General features: G+C 45.7%; 1 protein-coding gene across 1 annotated transcript in view; it reads right to left on the reverse strand.

Annotated features, from left to right (window-relative positions):
* LOC127673364 (fatty acid-binding protein 12-like) overlaps positions 1 to 16361 on the reverse strand; it is a 164888-nt gene that overhangs the window by 53463 nt on the left and 95064 nt on the right. The gene's annotated exons all lie outside the window — the stretch shown is intronic.

Genomic DNA, 16361 nt, shown 5'->3' on the forward strand with positions numbered 1-16361 from the left:
TGGGGAAAGGTGGTCGCTCGGCCTCTGCTCTTCTTTTTGTGGCAGGTAGGTGGTTCTAGATGCTAGCCCAGGCCCAGCTGGGGCCTTGGAGGAACTAACTGCTGTTCTGTCTTATAGGAAAAGGCTCTGCCAGACATGAAGAAACTCTGACAGTACGGACTCAGTAACTGATTCAGGACACTGGATGTGCTATGAGTGTGTTGTTATTTCTTGTCTCCAAGCTGTGCGGCTCTTAGAGTCTGGTCCCCCTTTAGGAGTTGGAAACCACATGCAGAGTGGAACAACTGGGTAGTAGACATTTGCCTCTTTCCTTTCTAAAACATTAGCCTTTCCGAGGAGGAGTACAGATCCCTTCCCTTGCGAGCTCAGAAGGAGCTTTACTTTACCCATTTTGGGCAGTTAGGAAGGACAGAAATAGAGACAACTGTGTCTGGAGCCGCCCTCAGCAGCAGAGTGAATGGGTCTTATAGGTCGTTCTACATCTGCTTCTGAATAGTGTGCCTAGCACATAGTGTGTGCTTCACTAAGTGAATGAATGATGGAGTGAGTGAGTCTATGGATAGAGTTGTTCAGACTTTTCTCCTGGGTTTACCCTCTGGATCTATTTGGGACTGGAGCCCACTCCTCTGCATAGAGATTTCAGGAGCAGCCTAATGGGAAGGGTGGACCTTGGAGGCCCACGTAGCTGTAGCTGTGATGTTCACACTTGCCTGTCGAAGGGAGTTCTTCTCTTCACTGTGTGAGCATCATGAATATCCATCAAGTGTTTGGTACATCTTTCTAAACTCCAAAATCTCCTGTCTACAAATAGGCCTCCTCAGACCAACAAATAATAAAGGTCTGTCTGTCTGTAGAGTTTATAGATATTGGCTTTGCTCCCTAGGCATGCAGAGCTTGGGGAAATGGATGGACTTTTGGAGTTGGCCAGTGAGAACATGGAAAGATGGGTCTGTCTGTTGGGCCCTGGGGTGGCGGGTCTCAGTGCACATAGCCAGTGTAGACAGAAGGGAATATTATCTAAGTAGGCACATGAACAAACATGGAAATGGCTTTGCTGGTTGTTTTTCCTGGGCCAAGACTCAAACTCTGCTGAGTGCTTGGTTTCACTGAGGGCTGGAAGGGGGCAGGTCAGTCAGAACTGTGGCTAAGGGAAATGGGAAAGGGGCAGACAATTTGTGCGATCCTTCAACACCTAGAGTCAGAGTGAAGCAGTGAATGGATGAAGCTTGGGGGAGTTGGGATAAAAGTGAAACTCTGTCAGAACATGGACTGTGGGAGGGAGGGGAGGCTTCACAGCTGCCCCTGCAGAGGCCCCGGTGCTTCAACTGTGGGAGGTGAGGACCACAGACAGAAATGAGTGAAGGGGGAGCTCAGAGTGAGAGCTGTGCTCTGGGCAGCTCTGGTCACCCAGTCTTGGGATGTTCTTGGGGAACTTCTCTGGGATTTATTTAATAACAACCGCTCATGTTGAAACCTTTACCTTGTTCCTTCTCTGTTTCCAGTCTTCATTGCTATCTCCCAGCTCCAGAGCGATCTTTTAAAAGGCACTATGTGCTGGAAAGGAATACCAAGAGAAACTAGCAGGACCGGGAGATTCACAATCTGCTCAAATTCAAAATCCTGGAGAGGTGATTCCACCCATGTTGGGATGAGCACTGGCAGACACTGTGTGGTTGGAGAAGGTGAGCTCCCCAGAGACCAGCATGTCCAGCAAGGGACTGGAGGACAGATTGGAAGTCCCACATCTCTTTTCAGGTCTCACAGACCAAGATCTCCATCCTGCTGTATGGAGCCTCCTCAGGGCCACTTAGCTGTAAATTCAAACAGCTGTAAAGGTCAGTGCCCTACCGCCCCGCCTCTCCCATTGGCCCTATGGTGCTCTGCTAAGTTCTTAACCCAGGTCTGACTACTAATTAAGCTCAATTCCCTTAGGCCTCTGGACAAGAGCAAGGCAAGGCCAGCAGCACAGCTCTTGGCCCTCATTTGCATCACAAACACCTTTTCTTCTGGGCATCTCCCCAGCCCTCCATCTGCATTTTAGAGCTGACAATGGAGGTCCTTCTCTCCTCCCCTTGCCTCCTTTGGGTCCCACTGCTTCCAGGCCAGTATTTTAGAGGTGTGGCCCTGAGATCCAACAGACCCTTCTTGCTGTGTCTTAAGCTCCAGCAAGCAGCTTAACCTCTCTGGCCATCTTGTTCCTCTAGAAAGAAGGGCAGCCATGGCGAGCTCTCCACACAGGAAATGGGGGCGGGGACACACAGGGAATGGGGGCGGGGCTTAGTGCTCTGCACACAGGGCGGAGCTGTTCTCTGAGTTGTCCCTCCTCCCTCCAGGTCTCAGTTGTAGGGGAGAGGAGCATCTCTGGAACTGTTGAGGAGGCCAGGAGTGTCTGCTAGAAGGTGGTGGGCATCTCAGTGGCATGATGCTCCTTGCTGGGCCTCTTTGGATGCTGCCAGCCTTTCACATTGCTTCTGTGTCTCCCGTGGAGGATAGCAAGGGCACAGATGAGGAACCGTCAGCACTCATTTCTATCCCCCTCGGCCCTTCACAGTGACAATAAGTCTCTCACTACCATGCTACAGGTCCTGGCTTTCTGGTCTCTGAGATCATGGCAGAAGAGGCATAGTCTGATTTTTGAGACGTGGTCTCGTAGTTAGCCTTGAACTGTCTATGTAGTCGAGGATGATCTCGAGGTTTTGATCCTCCTGCCTCTATCTCCTGAGTGCTGGGCTTATAGTAATGTACCGCCATGTCTGATTTGTGTAATGCAGGCGCTTGAACCCAGGGACTCTTGCATATCAGGCAAGCACTGTACCACTGGGCTACATTCCTAGTCCCCTAGTCTGAGTTCTTGCCTGGCCTTTGAAGTTGCCTGGACTGTATCAGATTCTTTCCATCCTCACTGGGTCCTTCTGAGTGGAGGATTCTGCAACTGAAAGAACATTCCAGATCTGCTTCAGGTCAGCCGCGTAGTCAGCTGGAGTGAAACAGGAGTTTTTTCTGCCCATTGGTCCTCAGCACACAGTCAGCTAATTGTCCATCCTTAGGAAAGGTCAAGTGAATCAGCCACCCCACCCCCTGCAAGAAACGTGCTTGGTATTTTTAGAAGCCTTTCAAGCTCCTGAGCTCAGTAAGACATACTCTGAACCTTTGCCTATCCATCCCCAGTCCCAGCCCAAGCCAGGCCAGGTCAGCTCCTGCCCAGTTCAGCACAGACACACTTTCTCATGCTTCTGGTGAGTTAGTGGAGGCAGCTGTGTGAGAGGAGAGGGTCAATCCAGAGAGGGCAGGTGGGATAAACCTGGAGCCCTTTAGAGAGTAAGATAGGACCTGGCTCCGAGAAAGCCCGCCCCCTGTATAATTCCCAGCTGTGCAGTGGATAAGTCATAACCGCAGGTCCATTTAGAAGAGAAACAGGGTAAACAGAAATTCAATCAGCTGTCAAAACTGCTATACTCTGCTGGATTCTGGGGAAATTCTTGTAAGGCCTAGATGAGGTCGTGTCAGAGAATTTTGTGTTCCTTGGAAAGAGATGCTTAAAGAGATGAGGTCATAAAAATCTGTCCTGAATAAGGCTGTGCTTAAAAGGTGTCTTCCCATTGGAGGAGGCAGATATGTGGTCTAGGACAGGCTGGGGAGGCTTTGGGACATGAGGTTCTGAAGACTCTAGCCAGAGTCTATTACTTCTCTTATTTTAATAAGTTGGGGAAGGATACTGGAATAGACACGGCTTTGGCTCTGGTCCTCTCTAGGTGGCCTTCAGGACATCATTAAGTCATCTTGGACCTGATTGGTTCCCTATAAAATGGCAGGGTTGGAGAGGAGATGTTTGCACTACATGTTCTCTGAAATTGGTCAGTTTCGGTTGGAGGGGTTTGTGGCAGTTCCCCAGAGTTCTTCAAAGGTGCAAGGATCCAAAACACACGGCTTCCGGCTTCCAGGGGATCCTGTGTTGTCCCATGGAGATGTTTCAAAGCATTAACTTAGGTCATAAATGATTATATTGTACAGTGGGAAAAATCTTATGAATCTGAAAGAGAAAGTCTGAGTCTTTGAAGATGTTCTGTGCCCAGCGCAGTCTCTTTCTAAGCTCCATGTCCTCTTCAGCCCTTGGAGGCTCTGGTTGGAAGAGTCTGAAAGCCATGGGGTTTGCTTAATTTCCAAGGCTTTTTAAATGTCACTGTTATATAATTATTCGATCTGTAATAGTATCATTCCCATTGTTTTTGATAAGTGTGTGAGCAGGCGGGGCTTATAAATAAGCTAACCTATTGGAAAGGTTTAATACTGTCTTGTCTCTTCTTGGAGTCTTGGGACTGGGAAAGCCAGCGATTTGAACTTGAAAGGGGAGTGGACTGTCTACCTGGGAGGGTGGGGAGGGGGCAAAAGATTATACACTGTATCTTGTCTAGCAGTATGTAATAGTATTAAGAATTTAGGCTGGATTTGAGTTGTAGGAATACAGTACTCCTTCTAGCTGTCTGATTTACCAAAGAAGGCCATCTTGTAAACTACAAGGATACTTACAGACCTTCACCAGAATTGCAGCTTCTTAAACCATGAAAAGAAAGGAAAGGAAAACAAAGGAAAGGAAAAGAAAAGAAGAGAAGAGAAAGGAAAGGAAAGGAAAGGAAAAAAATTAAAAATCTAGCATTCTTTCCTGATAGCTGGAGAGATGTCAGTTAAGAGAGCCTACAGAAGAGCCTCCCATTGCTCTTACATGGGACTCTCCAAGTTCCCGGCACCCCCATGATGACTCGCCACCATCCACAGCATATGATAAACATATACACACGCAGCTAAAACACACATAAAATAAATTTTATAAAGTCTAAAATCTAAAAAAAGATACATGGTTAATGGTGTCAGTAAGGCTTAGTACTACATAGTGAGGCCCTGTCTCAAAAATAGATAAGCTGAGTATTAGTGTGCAGACCTTTAATCCCAGCGTTTTACAGGCAGAAGCTGGCAAGGGTCTGGGAGTCTGAGGCTAACCTGGTCTACATAGAAAGCTAATGAGATCCTATCTTAATGAAAAAAGTAATAAGAAAGAAAGAAGGGAGGAAGGGAGGGAAGGAAGGAAGGAAGGAAGGAAGGAAGGAAGGAAGGAAGGAAGGAAGGAAGGAAGGAAGGAGGGAGGGAAGGAGGGAAGGACAAAGGAAGGAAGGAGGGAACGTGGGAGGGAGGAAGGCAGGAAGGCAGGCAGAAGGAAACACCACCGTTCCCAGCTTCCTTGCCCTTTAAAGCTCTAGACTCAGAGACACAGAGACACAAGGCTCCCACTCACCTCTCTCCAGCACAGCTCCTCCTGGAACCGCTATTTGAGAACTTCACCTTTCAGCTCAGTCGTATTAGCAGTTTACTTCATAAATACGTGCTGCTCTCAACCTTGGTTGGTGGGCAGTGGCTAAATCAGAGACTCATGACTGGTCCAAGTGCTGAGAGGTGACTGCGAGGCACTCGGCCCTAAGTGGGTTGTATCGACCCCTACCCCGTTTCCTAGGCTCCGAGAGAACTTCAGAAGAGAGGCTGTGAAGAATGTAAGAGCCAAAGGATGGGAGCGAGGCCATGAAGTGCTGTCCTTCAGACACCACACGGCTGTTATATTTATGGATTCACAGACAGGAGGTTTAGCCCATCAAATTCCAGCACACTGAGAGCTGTTAAAGAGCTGTTGGCAGTTGATAGTTACTAAGAGAGAGCCATTTTTAGGAGGTTGTGTGGTCGCTGAGAGATTATCAGTTTTCCAGTGAATGTCCCAAAACCAAGAACACACGGATACTCCATGAGTTATTAAAAAGAGAAGACATGGGAGGCAGTTCAGGAAAACTGGCAGCAGGGAACCAGGAGTGAATATAATCAATAAAAATACATAACTTTAGCCAGGTGGTGGTGCACACCTTTAATCCCAGCACTCTGGGAGGCAGAGGCAGGCGGATTTCTGAGTTCAAGGCCAGCCTGGTCTACAGAGTGAGTTCCAGGACAGCCAGGACTACACAGAGAAACCCTGTCTTGAAAAAACCAAATCCAAAAAAAACAAAACAAAACAAAAACAAAAAAGTGACTTTTTCAAAGAAATGTTAAAATTATATTAATTAAAATACATCCACCTCTAATTTCTGTGATGTTCACAGCAACAGGCTCAGCCATACAGTTCCCCCTGGACTTCCTGTGGGCTTCCTAGTCATCTGCAATTCTCCCAGGATTTGGATAGTAGCTTAGTCTCTTTCTGTCTTCCCTGTTTCTGTCACCATTCAGGTGATATCACCAGCCACAGAGATGGCCCTTCCACCATCTGGACCTCTGAGCCCTCTTGTAATCAACCGTGTTTCCCTCGGAATCCCACGAGGATTACCCACAGCAGCAGCACCAGCTTTAGACTCGTGACTTAAAGCACATCCCGCTCCCTGGGATCAAAACTCCCCCTCATTCTCCTCCCAGCACCGTGACACTCTCTTTAGTCTCACTACAGTCCTTAGGAACCTCGAACCTCCTGAGTCCACCTTATGTTTCATAGCCTTCAGGACCTGTGTTCTCACCCCATCCCTCCTTTGCCAATTCATGAGCCTTCTGGTGTCATCATCCATAGCTCCTCCCCCACATTTCTCTCTCCTCCTCCCTTGGCTGATCTACCACAGCCCCCTCCCCAAGCCTCCACTTCACACCTGCACCCACACAGCTAGATGGAACCAAGGAGGAAGAGGAGCAGACCGTGCTTGCAGGGAACACATTGTAAACCCATGCCGCAAAGCTCCAGCAGGTGCAAGGCAGTGCCCAGAAAACTCCCTGCGTCCCCGAGGCTTGCCTTCCGGTCCTCCAGCTCCACGGCACTCTCTCGAGAACACCTTCCTCCACCTCATCTTAGCCCCCTCCTGTGTCCACCTCAACTCCCACCCTTCTCTCCTCAGCTACTTCCTTCCCACATCACTGCTCCATGGCTCCGCTCAGTGGGTCTCCTTCCACCCCCCTCCCCCCCGCGTCATTCACTAAGCTCAGCAGAACACCATCAACCTTACCTAGCTCGAGTCTCCTAATCACCAGGCCTTGGCAGTCTCTCCTCTGCATCACCTTAAAATGCCCTTCTGTGGCGCTAGAGATGTAGTTCAGTAGGTAGAATGTTTGTCTGGAGTACACTAAGGCCTGGGTTCAAAGGAGACTCCCACAGACAAATATTAGGCAGGGCTTGAAGAGTTCTGCAGGGCGGGACAGGGGGAGGGGTCAAGGACACCAGGAGGACTCAGCTCACAGAACTGACTGACTGGGACTAGTGGGCTCACAGAGATCAGGGACCCTGTATGGGTCCGACCTAGGTCCTCTGCATATATGTTATGGTTGTGTAGACTGGTGTTCTACTGGGGTTTCAAACTGTGGGAGTGGAGGCTGTCTTTGCCTCCTTTGCTTGCCTCTGGGACCCTTTTCCTCCTACTGGGTTGCCTCTTCCAGCCTTGATGTGAGAATATGTGTCTGGTCTTATTGGAATTTGTTTGGTTGATGCCCCTGGGAGGCCTGCTCTTTTCTGAGGGGTGATGAAGGTAGAGTGGATGTGAGGGAAAGGGGAGGGAGATGAGAAGGAGAAGAAACTGCAGTTGGAATATAATACATGAGAGATAAAGAAACAAACAAACAAACACTCTGCTCTTCCAAGAACCCAGGTCCAGCACCCACACAGTAGCTCACAATTGACTAATTCTAGTTCCAAAACAGCTACCAGTCTCCATAGGCACTGCACGCATGGGAGCAAAAGGACCATAAAATAAAAGTAAAAAACTAAATGTCATTCTTGGCTACATTGAAAGTTCAAAGCCAGCCTGGGCTTTATGAGACCTTACCCCCCCCCCCCCCCAAAAAAAGTTATGGCTGCAGAGATTGCTCAGCAGTTAAGAGTGCTGGATGTTCTTCCAGAGTACAGTTCCCAGTAGCCATATGGTGGCTCACAACCATCTATAATAAGATCTGGTGCAAGGCAGTGGTGGCGCACACTTTTAATCCCAGCACTTGGGAGGCAGAGGCAGGCGGATTTCTGAGTTCGAGGACAGCCTGGTCTCCAGAGTGAGTTCCAGGACAGCCAAGGCTACACAGAGAAACCCTATCTCGAACCCCCCCCCCCCAAAAAAAAGAAAGAGCTGGTGCCCTCTTCTGGCATTCAGGATGTACATGCAGATAGATCACTCATACATGAAATAAATAACATGTCATTAAAAAAATTAAAGAGGCTGGGGAGATGGCTCAGCAGTTAAGAACACTGACTGCTCTTCCAAGGATCCTGAGTTCAATTTCCAGCAACTACATGGTGGCTCACAGCCATCTATAATGGGATATGATGCCTTCATCTGGTGTATCTGAAGACAGCTACAAAGTGCTCACATACATTAAATAAATCGTTAAAAGAAAATTTAAAGGCTGCTGGTGGTGTTTCATCACAGCCATAGAAATATGACTAATACACCTAGCATGCACAAGGCCCTAGGAATCAAACACTTAATAAAGTAATTTATTTTAGCACTTGGGAAACTGAGGAAAGAAAACTGTGGGTTCGAGGCCAGCCTGGCGGGCTATATAGCAAGAGCCTGTCTGAGATAGCAAAAATTTGTGAGCTGATACTCCTCCCTTAGAGTTCCTTACATACTCAGGAACTCATTTTCATAGCTAAATACATGTTCTTCTCTCTGATTAAAAAAAAAAAAAAAAACTTATGAGTTCTTCTCAGTCTTAGTCAGTATTCTATGACTGCAAAGAGACACCTTGACCAGAGCAAGGAAGGAAAATGTTTACCAGGGACTCGCTTACAGATTCTGAGGTTTAGTCTGTTATCAACATGGCGGGGAGCATGGCAGCATGGTAGCCAATAGCCTGGTAGCCGGGAGAGTTCTACATCTGGCCACATCTGGCCACAGGGCAGCAGGAAGGAGAGAGACCCTGGTCTCGGCTTGAGGATCTGAAACCAGAAAGTCCATTACCAGGGACACGCTTCCTCCAACAAGGCCACACCTCCTAATCCCTTCAAATATTCCCGCTCCTTGAAGAACCAACATTCAAATATATGGGCCTAGGGAGGCTATCTCTAGTCAAACCATGACATGTCTCCCCTTTCATATTGATTGCCTGTGAATCAGTATTTTGCCTGCATGTATTATCTACGTACCATGTGCTGTGTGCCTGGTGCCAGAAAATGGCATTCTGTCCCCTGGAACCAGAGTTGCAGACAGTTGTGAGCTCTTGTGTGGGTGTCTGGAATCAACCCACATCCTCTCTGACAGCCACCAGTGCTCTTAACAGCTGAGCCATCTTTCTGGCCCCCGGAAGTCCCTCCTTCCACCCACTTCAGATCCTGCTTTAAACACACCTGGAGTCTGATCTTCTCTCCTCCATCCCCACTCGCCTAGTCCACACCACCACCATCCCTCACCTGGACCACTACCACAGGATGCCGACCGGTTCCTCTGCTTCCCCTGTCCACATGGAGGGACTCTACAAAGGGGGTGTTGGGTGGCTGCTTGCCTGTTTCACACACTTGCAAGAGGGCTTTCTATCAGAAAGAGAGTACAATTGAAATCCTTCCTCCAGTTTCAGCACCCAAAAATTGACCCTACATCCTAGCCCTGCTGCAACTCTGACCCCTCCCACCACTACCCCGGATTACTCTGTTTCCAGTACTTCCAAACCAGAAGCTCGTCCCTATTTCAAGGATTTCAGTAATACCTTCTGCCCTGGAATACCACCTCCAAAAAACCTTCCCTGACCATTCAGTTAAGAGAAATGACTCTTTGCCAGTTTTTCTTTTTTTTTTTAAAGATTTATTTATGTATTATATATAAGCACACTGTAGCTGTCTTCAGACACTCCAGAAGAGGGCATCAGATGTCCATTACAGATGCTTGTGAGCTACCATGTGTTTGCTGGGACTTGAACTCAGGACCTCTGGAAAAGCAATCAGTGCTCTTAACCACTGAGCCATCTCTCCAGCGCCCCATCCCAGGTTTATAACTTCCTTCTTCACACTGTTACCATCACTGTTCAGTACTGGTGAACTGAATTTCCCATTCTTCTCTTTTCCTTCTCCCTTATTCAATTGTCTTGGTGCCTTGCTGTGTCACCAGCACCATGGTGTCTGTCATTCAGATGCTACTCGTTCACATTGTGAGAATGAAGGGAACAGGGGGGAGGAAAGGTGGGTGGACAGATGGCCTTGCAGCTAAGAGCACCAGCTTCTCTTTCAGAGGATCCAGGTTCAAGTCCCAGCACCCACTTGACAGTTCACAACTCCAATTCCAAGCGATTCATCACTCTCTTCTAGTCTCTGCAAGTAAAGAGCACGTAGGTGGTCCACAGACAGACACAGAGGCAAAATAGCCACACATGTGGAATAAATAAGTGTGTTGAGTGTTTCTTTTTAGACTTAACTCATTTTTATATGTATGAATGCCTTGACTGGTTGTGTGTATGTCACCTACCATGTTCCTGGTGCCTACAAAGATACCCAAAGACTGGAGTTACAGATGGTTGTCAGCTGCCGTGTGGGTTCTCAGAATTGAACCTATGTCTTCTGCAAGAGCAACAAATATGCTTTTCTGATGAGCCATGTATTCAGGCCCCGTTTTTTTTTTTTTTTTTTTTTTTTTTTTTTTTTTTTTTTTAATAAAGGGGGTGATGCCATTGAAATAGCTCACTGGCTGCTCCTTCAAAGGGTAGAGGTTCTCAGCACCTACATTGGCTCACAACTTCCTGTAACTCCAAGATTACAAGAGATCCAACAACGTCTTTTGGTCTCTTCAGGTCTCAAGCACTGCATGAACATATATAGTTCGTAGACATAAAAGCAGGCCAAATACCCATACACATAAAAATAATTTCTTCAAAGAATAAAGGACCAGGCATGGATGTGCACAGCTCTGCCACCAGCACTCATGAGGCAGAAGGCAGAAGCAGCAGAAATTCAAAGGCATCCCGCATAAAAAGGGATCACAAGGCCAGTCTGGGCTCAGAGACTCAGGCTTTTAAAAATCGAAAAAAGAAAAGGAATAGCTGGGCAAGGTAGCAAATGGCCTTTAATCCTGGCACTTGGGAGGTAGAGGCAGGAGGGCCTCTGTGAGTTCAAGACCAGCACAGTCCATCTAGTGAGTTCAAGGACAGCCAGGATTATGAAGAGAGAACCTGCCTTAAAAAAAAAAAACAAAAACAGACAAAACAAAAGAACAAGGGCTAGTGAGAAAGGTAAAAGCCCCTGCTGCCAAGCATACAACCCCAGGTTAGCCCCCAAGACGCTCAGGGTGCCAATATGTAATCTATTCCTGAACCCTGCTGCCAAGCCTTATAACCCTAGCTCAGCCCCCATGACACTCTTGGTGCCAACAGAGAATCTATTCCTGAAAAATGTGACTTCCATGTGACACACTCTACCATCAGCACCCACCTCTCACCAAATAAGCTAAACAAACAAACAAAAGCATGAAAGGGAATCAAAAAGATGGCACTTGTCTTACAAACGTAACAACCTGAGTTCCATCCCCAAACCTACATAAAGATGGAAGCAAGAGCCTAGAGAGATGGCTCAGAGGCTAAGAGCACGTGCTCTTGAGTAGTACTGAAGCTAGGTTCTCGGAGCCCGACTTGGACAGCTTACAGCTGGCTATAACTTCAGCTCCAGAGGATCCAGTGGCCTCTGTAGGCATCTTCATGCATGTCTTCACACACACACACACACACACACAGAGAGAGAGAGAGAGAGAGAGAGAGAGAGAGAGAGAGAGAGAGAGAGAGAGAGAGAGAGAGAATAAAAATAAATTAAATCTTGTTTTAAGGTGGAATGAAAACCAACTCCACAAAATTGTTTTTTGATAGCAAACTTTCACACACACAAACACACACACACACACACACAATTTTAAACGAAGAAAGGCTTTGGGTCTGGAGAGATGGCTCAGTGGTTAAGAGCACTGACTGCTATTCCAAAGGTCCTTAGTTCAAATCCCAGCAACCACATGGTGGCTCACAACCATCTGTAATGGGATCCGATGCCCTCTTCTGGGGTATCTGAAGACAGCTACAGTGTACTCACATATAATAATAAATAAATCTTTAAAAAAAAAGAAGAAGAAGAAGAAGAAAGGCTTCTCTTTGTTGCTGTGTTTTGTATACTTGGGTTTTATTTGGAAAAAAGGGTCTCTATATGATTCTAGATTAATGTCCTGGAATTTAACATATAGACCAGGCTAGCCTTGAACTTCCAGAAATTCTCCAGACCCCAGAGTGTTGGATTTAAGGTGTGTTCCAAAACTCCAGGTCCTTAAAGACTTTTTTCTTTTTTTGAGAGAAAGAGGGAGAGAGAGAGAAAATGAGAGGATGAGTCAGGCAAGAAAGCTTGCAGCACTTTTTTTGGGGGGGGGGGATCGAGACAGGGTTTCTCTGTGTAGCCTTGGCTGTCCTGGAACTCACTTTGTAGACTAGACTGGCTTTGAACTCAGAAATCCACCTGCCTCTGCCTCCCAAGTGTTGGGATTAAAGGTGTGCGCCACCACTGCCTGGCTCATGCAGCACTTTTATTTAATGCCATCAACCTGGAACTAGGGGAATAAATAAACTGTATTTTCTAAAGTCTAAATGTGTTAACCAACTGCATGAAAAAAATGAGAGGACTTGAGCACTAATATATGGAGAAAAAATTTTATTGTAGATATAAATGGAAAAGGCAGAGAGAAGAGAGCAGACTGAAGGTGGCTGACCGACTAAGTTAGACCATGAGAGGAGAGAGGAGGAGGGAGAGCGAGAGAGGCCCTGCTGACAGACTAGAAGAGCCAAAATGGCTGTACAGGCTAGGGGGAGGGAAGCTGAAGCCCAGCCCTTGGAAGGGAGAGGGTTGGGCAGGGGGTGGGGTGAAAAGTGCTGGGCGGAGCCACAGATACCAAGTGATGCTGAGAAGGCTAGCCTCAAACTCAGAAATCTGCCTGCCTCTTCCTCCCAGAGTGCTGTGATTACATGTGTGCGCCACCACTGCCCGGCTGCTTTATTTTCTTCTTAATGTGTACTTTTCTTTTTCTTTAGATTCTGAATCAGAGTCACCCAGGAAAGAAATACCACCGTCACCACCCTCTGAATTCTTTTCTTTGGCCCTTCCCCTTCCCCCTCCCCCCTCTCCCACCCCCACACTTGTTATCCTCTAGATGAGAGGGATGTAAATCATAAAGCCAATTTACATGTAGAGAACTGTAAGGGAGCTCTTCTGATCTAGAGAGTACCCTTGAAATGAAACATAATATAATATAATATAATGTAATGTAATGTAATGTAATGTAATATAATATAATATAATATAATATTTGGGGGAAAGTATATGTGTGGATTTATAGACAGGATAACAAACAAAACAATCAAAACCAAAAACAAATAAAAAGAAAACAAAAAGAAAAACAACAGAAACAAAGAAACAAAACAAAACTCATGCTGACTACATAGAGATCAAAGGACAGAGTAGTAACGGATGCCTGCCCGTTAATTCCAGGATGAAGAAAGAAAGAAAGAAAGAAAGAAAGAAAGAAAGAAAGAAAGAAAGAAAGAAAGAAAGAAAGAAAGAAAGAAAGGAAGGAAGGAAGGAAGGAAGGAAGGAAGGAAGGAAGGAAGGAAGGAAGGAAGGAAGGAAGAAAGGAAGAAAGGAAGAAAGGAAGAAAGACAAAAGGAAAAAAGAAAGAAAGGGAAGGGAAGGGAAAGTTAAAGGGAAGGGAAGGGAAGGGGGATAATGCTTTCTATATACAAGAAGCAATTGTAATTTTCTACCGTGCCCCCCCTTGTCTAGTTTGGATTTGATTTTGGTTTATTAAGGAAGTTTCACTAGCAGTGAAGGCATGTCCAATTGACAATGACAAACCTAAGGGCAGGTCCTGGGTAGAATTTTCTGGATGGTGAGAAAGGACATAGGAGGAGCTTTGGGATAGGAAACTATGATCAAAATATAGTGTAGAAAACACTGTTTCTACTATTAAGAAAAAGCCCACTTCGTCCCCTCCCGCCAAAAAAGCCCCAACAGCAATACTTTACTGACTGACTGCATGTGTTCCTTCTCTGCATATCCAATCACTCCCAGCTAGCTAGGTAGTGTGCAATTCTGTCCCCGTTGTGGTATCAAGGGTTAAGAAAAAAGGAGAACCACCTATACAGTTAGGTGATGCCATGATCCATCAATACTAGGTAGACTTTCCAACACAGAATGAACACACACACACACACACACAGCTGCTCTCAGGGCAGTCAGTCCCAGACACACAGTATTTTAATCCTCAGGTAAACTCTGTAGGGGAAGCCTTACAAATTCATCCGTTCTGCAGGTTGTGCTTGCTTATTTAATTTAGACCCCAACTTTTATTTAGTGTGAAAATAAATAAATAAATAAATAAATAAATAAATAAATAAATAAAGTCTAGATTCAGCCTTAGAAAACCCTGAGCTGGCAGGGCAAGACTGGCTGAGAGTGAACCAAGTGAGTGGGGTCTTCCTCTTTCTGCTGGGTGTGTTCTCAACTCCATTACCATTTCCAAAGAGCCTAGCTAGGTTATCCTGGAGCAATGTGATCCTGAAGGCAAATAGTTCATAGATAGAAGGACACAGATGTGTCAATCCCCACCCCCACAGGGAGACAGTGGAGCCAGGGTGGGGGTGGGGGTTGGGGTGGTGTGGTGTGGTAGGGGGAGGTGTTGAGGAGGAATTTAGGTCACTTAAACAAGTAAACAACTGGAAACTTCATTTCTTAATTTTTTTGAGTGTACCGTGGAAGAGTGAAAATCTGTTAAGAGGGAAGGAAGGAGGGAGGGAGGGCGGGCCGTCTTTCCATACTGGGCTGATTCGTGCCTTGTGAAGTCCAAATGGGCTGGTATGTATGTTGTCACCGTGTTTTATCGAAAAGACTGTAGTTCTGGCCTCCCATTTGATTTCCAAAGGGCAGTCTGGGTACCCTGCATGGATAGAAAGGGAAATCATGTCAAGTCACACGCAAGCAAGCAAAACCAAAACCAAAAATAATGTCTGTTAAGTTGAGCAGAGCAGAGAAGAGTCATTCCTCAAAGGCTGATAGTCTGCCAGCTTGGCCTATGGAGTGAAAACAAGTAGGAGAAGGAAGAAAATTATCCTTCTGTTACAGCGTTTCTAAATTTTAAGGAACATTACAGGCCTTGGTTGTCAATCCCTCTGGTTCACTAGCATCTTCTTCGCATCTGTCAGACAATATGCAATGCCTACCTCCCCGCCCCCCTATACTGTGATGTGGTGTGTGTGTGTGTTCCACAGCACAACCATCACTGGAGGATTAAGTAAAGACGGACGAGACAGCTAGGGCTACAAAATAAAGATAACAGATGCATAGATAAACAGACTGCAGAGCAGAGCTCACTTCCATCGGGAAGAAAAAAAACAAAAAAGGAAGCCAGGAGGGACTGGTCAACCTCATTTTGAGAGACAGATGAAACAATACAAACATAGCCAAATACTTTATTTTTTTTTTATCAGACCAATAAAAACCAGTAATTACAAAATTCTGGCAATCTCAAGATGGTTGGTGTGGTGGTGGCAGGGAGGCAGCGCTACACAGAGAGATGCTGTCTGGAAGAAAAACAAAAGGAAAGGAAGAAGAGAAGAGAAGAGAAGAGAAAACTGGTCGATCATATATATATATAATATATATATAAAATATATAAAATATATAAAATATATAAAATATGGGCTGGTGAGATGGCTCAGTGGTTAAGAGCACTGACTGCTCTTCCAGAGGTCCTGAGTTCAAATCCCAGCAACTACATGGTGGCTAACAACCATCTGCAACAAGATCCGACGCCCTCTTCTCGTGTGTCTAAACAGCTACATTGTACTTACATTTTATAATAAGTATTATATTTATATATTTTTTATATATTTTTATATATTTATATATAATAAGTATTATATTTATATATTATATTTATAAAAATATTAAAAAAATATAAAAATTATATAATATATATGAGAGCGCGCTCTACTGGCGAACACTTGTTAATGGTGGCATTCATCCGGCCTTTCCTAAAAGGGACAACTAGTTGACCATCTACACAACAAGCACGCCATCTACTGGCCAAGAGATGGGATTACTGGTCGACCACATTAACATACAAAATATTTTTTTAAAAAAGAAGAAGAGGAGAGGAGAGGAGAGGAGAAAAACGTCCTTTGTTACATTTAAGTAACACCATATGATCAACTTGTTTAATGATTTTGCTTTTTTTTTTTTAATGAAAGGGTCAACCGCCCTTTAAGGGACACCCCCCTGCCATAGGTTAAAAAAAAAAAAAAAGATGTAACTTGTAATATACAAATTTTTAAAAACACCACAAACTGGCATACATTTT

Source organism: Apodemus sylvaticus, chromosome 22 (genome assembly GCF_947179515.1).
Source record: "Apodemus sylvaticus chromosome 22, mApoSyl1.1, whole genome shotgun sequence".
NCBI lineage: Eukaryota > Metazoa > Chordata > Mammalia > Rodentia > Muridae > Apodemus > Apodemus sylvaticus.